This window comes from Cupressus sempervirens, chromosome 6 (genome assembly GCF_028749045.1).
Source record: "Cupressus sempervirens isolate cs-2001-9-10 chromosome 6, ASM2874904v1, whole genome shotgun sequence".
Taxonomy (NCBI): Eukaryota; Viridiplantae; Streptophyta; class Pinopsida; order Cupressales; family Cupressaceae; genus Cupressus; species Cupressus sempervirens.
The window spans coordinates 288,462,738-288,470,668 of record NC_143123.1 but is presented as its reverse complement, the minus strand read 5'-3'; positions in this window follow the sequence as shown (position 1 = coordinate 288,470,668).

Genomic DNA, 7,931 nt, shown 5'->3' with positions numbered 1-7,931 from the left:
TGTGAAAGGTACCAAGGGATTTGGAATTTTATATACTGCAAATGATGATTTCAAGTTGGTGGGATACATAGATAGTGATTGGGCTAGAAGTTTAGATGATAGGAAGAGCACTTTCGGATACATGTTTCATATGGGATCGGGTGCAATTTCATGGGCATCCAAGAAGTAACCTATTGTTGCTCAATCTATAGCAGAGGCTGAATACATTGCAATAAATGCAGCAGCATGTCAAGCAATTTGGCTAAGGAGGATCTTAACAGATTTGAATGAAAGGCAAGAGGATGGAACCACAATTTACTGTGACAACATCTCTTCAATTGCATTGTCTAAGAATCCACTCTTCCATGGGAGAAGCAAGCATATAGAGATCATATATCACTTCATCAAAGAATTGGTGGAGAATGGAGATATCAAAATTGAGTATTGCAAGTCTGAGCAGCAGCTAGCAGATATTTTCACCAAGACATTAGGCATTGGAACTTTTATACACCTAAGACAGAGTCTTGGTGTAGTTGATTTGGATCAGCAGTGATCCTTGTTTGTGGGTCTCAGGACAAAGGGGGAGTGTTGGAAATAAACGTCAATGCCTACTATTTGTCCTCGAGCCCCACGCCCATCTACCCTATCAGGTCACCGCAGGCATTCATGGATGACAGGCATTCAATTTTGGTAGGTGAGATTTTTGAATCTGGAAATGAGAGGGGAAAACATCTTAGGTCAAAAGACAAAAAGGAATGTTTCTACATTCATTCTAAGATCAAGTGCAGATCAAGCAGAGCAGAGAAGTTGCAGAGGAGAGCAGTGGAAGAAGATCAGCAGATCCAATCATCAGAGTGCAGAGAAAGAAGTTTGTTTATTTCGTGCTTGTAGTTGCACGTCTTCTCTCTGATCATTCTGTAAGTTTATTGTTCATTGGATTTGACCTATGAAGCAGTGATTGCTCCAGGCATTTTTGTATGCAGCCATTAGAGCTGCAAGTTTAAAGTTTGAAGTATTGAAGTCATTTGAAGTTTTAGGGTATATTTAGGGTTTTATGGTTGAATCTGAATGCTCCTAGATCTTGTATTGTTTTAAATCAAAGTTAAATACTAAGCAAGTAGGCATACTCGAATCTATTGTTCTTCCTCTCTACATTGCATTTGAGAAGATCTTTGTTGAATATTCTTAGTTCTGAGTCTCTGGTTTTAATTGTGAAAAGTTTCACATGATATCCTGGTCCCTGTTTCTCCACAGTGGAAGCCGAGCTCACTCGGCACCTTCCCTTTCCAAGCTCTCCTCTTTGTGCTGAGTTTGCTCAACACCTGTTGCCTATCACTCGGCACCTTCATGTGCCAAGCAAGTGCCGAGCAATTTTTGGCACTCGGCACCTTCTTGTGCCGAGCACTTTTCTTAAGTGCCAAGCAACCTACCACTCGGCACCATCAAGTGCCCAGTAAAACTGGCACTCGGAACCTTCATGTGCCGAGAAACTTTTAAGTGCCGGATAAAATTTTTTTAGGTTTAGGGTTAAGTTGTGAGTTGATTTTAATCTATATTTCTATCACAAACAAGAATAAAAACCTTCATCTCTGATAAGTTGATTAGTTTGAGACTTGGAGATGCCTGTGATGTGCACTATCTCTCTAGAAACCCAAGCTCTCTTCTTTGCCCACGTAAGACTTCAACTAAGAAAAAGACTTCAAAATTCACACTTACTTGGAAAACTGGAAAACCATAAGTGATAATATATGTTTCAACTATAACTTACAAGCTACATACTTATGCAATTGACAGCAAGATGACATTAATAAGTATAACACAATTAAAATTAACACGAAACTTCAAGCCTGGTATTTCACAACATTTCTCTCAAACCTATTGCTCCTGCTATTATCAATTAACAGATCCACCAATTAATCATTTTTTACCACTAAATCTGTAGTTCAGTCAAAACAAATTACTATATCTTTAATGTTTGTTCTCCTCTATATCTTTAATGTTTGTTCTCCTCTATATCTTTAATGTTTGTTCTCCTCTATATCTTTAATATTTGTTCTTTGTTACTTGTAGTCTAGGTAAAATTCAGCTTCTCTACGTTTCATTTGTAGAGTAAGACAGAGAGTGTTGTACTCATAGAATATATTTTCTTTGGTTATATTCTATATCTTCATCTATTCTTCATCTGTTCTTAGTTGCTTGTAGTGTAGTTAAAATTCATCTTCTCTATATTTCATTTGTATACTATAGATCACACAATCATAAAAGTGTTAAACAACTAATATTATTTTAAATCTGAGAAGAACATTCATTTCAAAATATAATAATTGTTTATTTCTTGGAAAATTAAAGATTTTTTAAACAAATAGTTAAATATAATTTATCTTAATTCACAAAATCTAGTATCAATTGCATACTAACAATCACCAGATTTAATTCCGTATAGATAAATTATTTATTTAAAAATATAATATATAGTTAAAAAATAAATGTATATATATTGTTCCTATCTATCCTTAAAAACACCAAACATTAAACATAAATATCAAATAAAATAAGTAATACATTGAAGAAACAAAAAATAATTTTTAAAAACTTCTCTCTTAAGCTGGGAGACCCTCAAACATTTAAAAGCATTTCTATAAGATACATAGAAGTCCAAAATATGTACATTGAACATCATGATACTGCAAGTCCTCATAATAATGTTTTGAAGCAATAACATGGTAAGACAAGCTTCATAAGTCTCTACAATAATTTTCCAGAAGAATATTGACATCATTTTTTTCTGGTAATCTTTTTGACCTCAAATAGGGATGGATCTTATTCATCTAGAATTAAGCTGAAAATGATCAATTATTTGTGCCCACAATCATTTGAACATGACATATATTCACAATACAAACCATAAACAAGAACATGCAAATACAATGGTTTATAACAAGAGGTATACAAACCATAGACAGGAACAGGGGAATACAATGGTTAATAACTAGACCTCTTGCTGGTATAGATGGTGGGAAAGGCGACGTTTTATGTTAACCTCCAAAGGCATTGCCCTTGGTATTGTCAAACCAATCCTTTCATTCATGTCAACCACTCTTCCATCTGGAACAAACCAATCAAAGCTCTGCAATAGCCTTGCTAGAGTTGTTTGAATCAAACACATTGCCAGAGAAGCACCTGGACATGATCTTCTCCCTGCCCCAAATAGAATCAACTTGGAGTCATTCCCTCTCATTTGCCTGCTATCTATCTCAAATTCCCTATCCATAAAATGATCTAGATTAAATTCCTGTGGGTTTTTCCACACTTTTGGTTCCCTGTGAATCGTCCATGCATTTACCATCAACATTGTTCCTGTAGGAATATGATACCCTCCTATTGTGCAAGCCTCAATAGATTTGTGAGGTATCAGCAAAGGTGATGATGGATGAAGACACAGAGTCTCTTTAACAATTGCTTGCACGTATGGTAACTGAGGTATATTAGACTCCTCCACAAATCTGTTTTGTCCAACTTTAGAATCGCTAACAATATATGTTGGGATGGTAAACATAAGGGATTTGGTTAGATTGATTGATCCATGTTTTTAATTCAAGCATGAGGCTTAGCTGAGGCTGCTATATGTCACGACTCAAATTTCGACATGCTTTTTATACGGACTTAATTGTGTGATTGACCTTTTGACTAAGACTATGTATGACTTGACTTGAGTCGAACACTTTATAGACTTTGATTAAAATTTTATCATATATGTTATTAGAGGGTAATGTTAATTATTTTTTCATTATGATATGTCATTATATGTTGACTTATGAGATATCGACATGACGGTTAACATTGTGATTTCATTATATGTTTATGTCTGATAATGAATGTTGAATGTTTTTAAAATAAAATTTGTATTTAAGATATTATTTATTTATTATGATGATGACATTACTAACGCTTTGGGTGATGTCGAGTTTGTGAGTGTGCAGATACTGAAGGCTGAAGGGTGGTTAAGGTAGAGGAGTTTAGCTCCTTGGAAGGGTTGGTCTGGAATTTGTATGGTGTAGCTGCACACACACACTTAGTTTTTTTTTTAATTTGAATTTCAATTAATTTAGATGGATTTAAGGTTTTGTTTATGATAAAGTGGCATAAATGAAAAATAAAATAAAATGAATGATTAAATATTATTTCTTAGAAATATTATAATTTAGATCATAAAACAAGTATTATACTTTCAAATTATTTTTCCGTAGTAATTACAAGCATAAATTTGGAATGGTAGTAGTTAGTCAGAAAAATATTAAATGGGAAGTAATAGTTTTATTTTTATTTTGAAAATAGTGGATTTAAATTATATGTGGAAGCTTTAATAGAACTTATAGTTTATTTAAAGTTTTTGAGCCAATTGGTAGCCGAAGATCCAGATAAAGAAAAATTAACTGATTGCTAACAACTTTAAAATTGATGATCATGATGAAAATCTCATATTAGATGGAGGTGATCTTGAGTGGTTTAAAATTTTAATTAGTAGAAGAGTGTGTTTATTTAATTCAAAAGGACAAGTGTAACTTTTAAAATAGTGAGTCATATGTTTGTTACCGGTTGCATGAAAGGAGGGGAAGCCGTTAATATAAGGGGAATGCCAAGGAAAAAGGGGAACGACAGTGGGAGGAGGAGTTTTGCATGGATGGGAAAAGGAGAGAAGCCGATTACTGAATGGGGGGAGCATTCTTTTTTCAAATTGAAAGGAGAACCTTTTTTTTTTAAATAAAGGAGTGAAGGCAGATTTCGAGGGGGGCAGGAAAACCAAGATTTTTCACCACTCGGCTGTGTGTTATTAAAGTAAAGAAGCTTACCGCCATAGAACAAATAGGAAGCGGCAAGGCATTGGAGTGTTTCAAGACACAGCTGAAGCTGGTGCTAAGCTAATTCAAGTTCCAATTTTTCTCTTCTAAAAGTTTATGTTTTCCAAATTTGAGCATGTTAAATACTATAGTGTCAAATTTCGTTGTTTAGATTAGTTTTAGTTGGCAAATTTCAAGTTCAATTGCACCTTTATTAGCGAAATCAGGTAGTTTTCTTGAATTAAGAACACTAGTTGAATTTTCACCATTTGCAAACATTGTTCAAACCACTATATAAAGGACACAATAATCTAAGAACATCAATATTGAGAATTTAGAAAACAGTGGCTAGTTTGAGAAGTTTGGAGTATGATAATGTACACTCGAAAGTGTCACACTCTAAACCATTCTATCCAAACGATTCCATGAGTTCGAAATGCTTGGATGCCGGCTTACAACTCCCTATCCACGGAGTGCAAGAGAGTGTATTTAAAGAATAAGAAGGCTCTTAGATGAGCCTTAAAGATACTCTTCTTGCTAGTAAACCATGCAATGGGAGGTTCCAAAGACAAGATGCAAGAATGGAAATGTCCCAAGGAGTTCCTCAAGGATGCAATGCAAATAAAGATTAAGCTAGAATGAATATGAAAAGTGCATCTATTCTAAGCATGGATGAGAGTGTTACAATCCAAATATTAAGCTATGTGAGATAGATTATTTCAAAATAGAAGCTAAACTAACATGCAACATGAATCTAAGCTAAAATGCTATGGTATGAGAGAATGTAGACAAGAAATAGAAGTTCTCCACAAAGCTCCAAAGAAACATGTTAGAAAACCTGCAGCATAACAATATTCAAAATGAGGATTTAAGGGGGAAAGATCTCTCCCTTTTAAAGATGTACGGACGATAGAGATCGAGATGGAGATGGTGGATGATCAACGGTGGAATTTGAAAAGAGGAGTGATCCATGTGCACATACAAGTCAACCAATAGAATATAAGTTGACTTTTCATATAAGACAAAAGTCACAAAGTCTTTTCTTTTAATTGCAAAATAGAAAAAGGACTTTATGTATGCACTTTAAGTGGGTTAGAAGAATGGGGTCTTTTATTTAATTAAAAGGGGACATGTTCTTTTAATCAAATAATGAACATAGGATAGCATAGTCAAACTATAGGTTATAATCAAATAAATTGATTATTAGCAATTTGGTCTAGATAAATGATTAAATTAATTTAGCTAAAATGCTAAGAAGGGGGCTAATAGTCTAGATGACTATTTTTAGGTGATTACATTTGCCCCTCTTTGACTAATGTGTGATCGATCTGGGAACACAGATAAACATAAATGAGTCAAAGGCTTTTGAGAATTGATCAAGTCTAATTAAGTTTTGTTTAAATAAGAATCTCGCCATAGTGAAGGAATAACTATAAATTTGACATTCAAAATCAGTGATAATGTTCACATTGAGATGCAACTTCTGTTACAGTTCAGATGCGAATGGAATAGTTGTTAAGAATTGAGTTTAAACTGTAGCAAAACAATTATTTTCAACTCCATAAAAATGGATTCAGAGAGAAATGATTCAATCATGATAATTGCAATAATATTCAATATATTTCTTTCCTAAGATAAAAACAATCAAATATTCGGCTGTTTTCAATTTAATATCTTAGAGTATCCGTATGAGGAAAACAGATTTTTTTTTTAGACTTATTTACATATCTTCTTAACATACTCCATTTTAGAATCAACCATGCATATAATATTGAATAAATCCATAAGTCAAATTTATATATATATATATATATATATATATATATATATATATAGGAATATAGTGGTCTATGGTTGCAGTCCAAACACTGTGAGTTACAGGTTTTCGAAATGGTTTAAGCTTAATAAATTTATGCTTTTTATTCCTGTGAACTGATTTCCATAGTTTTCTGATTTTCAGCCTTATTCTCTTTATGTTTGAGTATCTATTCTTGGATTATCTTTTGAAAATGTTTTTTCAGTACAAGTTGAACTAACAAGGTTAAAATAAAAGATATGAGAAAACTTTTAAAGTATATGTTAATAATTTAGAACAAAAATGTCTTACTTCAATTATTATTGAAATTTAACGTTATGTATTGAGATGTCTTATGTGTGCCTTGAAGTTTTCTTTTTCTTTTTTTATTTTTTTTGTCATATATTTATTGTATATTTTAAGAGGCGTCTATAATAGATTTGAAAAATAAATTTTGATTAGAGACGATTGAGTGACTATTGAGTATGATGTGACAATTTAATTCCAAGATTCATTCTTGGGATAGTTGTATATCGGGTTCAATAGAGATATATCGGGAAATATTTTCATCTTTATTTTATTTTTACTTTTTTAGAAGGGTGTTGAATGTGGGATCAAAGAGGAGGGTAATTTATGGGAAATGTATTGTTCTTTCCTTAGAAATTTACCTGCCAGTCTTTTACATTTACTGGTTCATGATGCTTGGCCAAGCTCGGTAAAACTTTTATGCATATGTTTGAAATGCATTTGGTTATTTTACATTGTTTTCCCTCTTCCACATCCTTGTGTATGTTCTACTAGACATATGTGTAAGTAGATTAGCCACATAAGCTGCACCAGATCTTTTCGATCCAACTGTGTCGAGTTGCTAACCTTCTCGTGCTAGGGTCAGGTAGTTCTCCTTCATCGGAGAACCTCGGGGAGCTAACCACTCCATGGTTGGGCGGTTAAAGTTCCTAGACCACTCTTCCGTCTCATGATAGAAGATGGACATTGTTTCGATGGCTCGGAGACAAAATTACATGCAGATGGACACTAAGGTTCGATGGCATGTTAATTTTATATGATTATGTTATATATGCTTTATATCATATGATGTAGTGAAGCCGTTAATATAAGGGGAATGCCAAGGAAAAAGGGGAACGGCAGTGGGAGGAGGAGTTTTGCATGGATGGGAAAAGGAGAGAAGTCGATTATTGAATGGCAGGGTATAGGATCTTCAAGATCTTTCACATGTGCAACAAAAAGTTGACAACCCTTCCTCTTAGCCTTTTTCAACTGCATAGCTGAGATATGCCGAAGCACTATTGGCCCTTAAT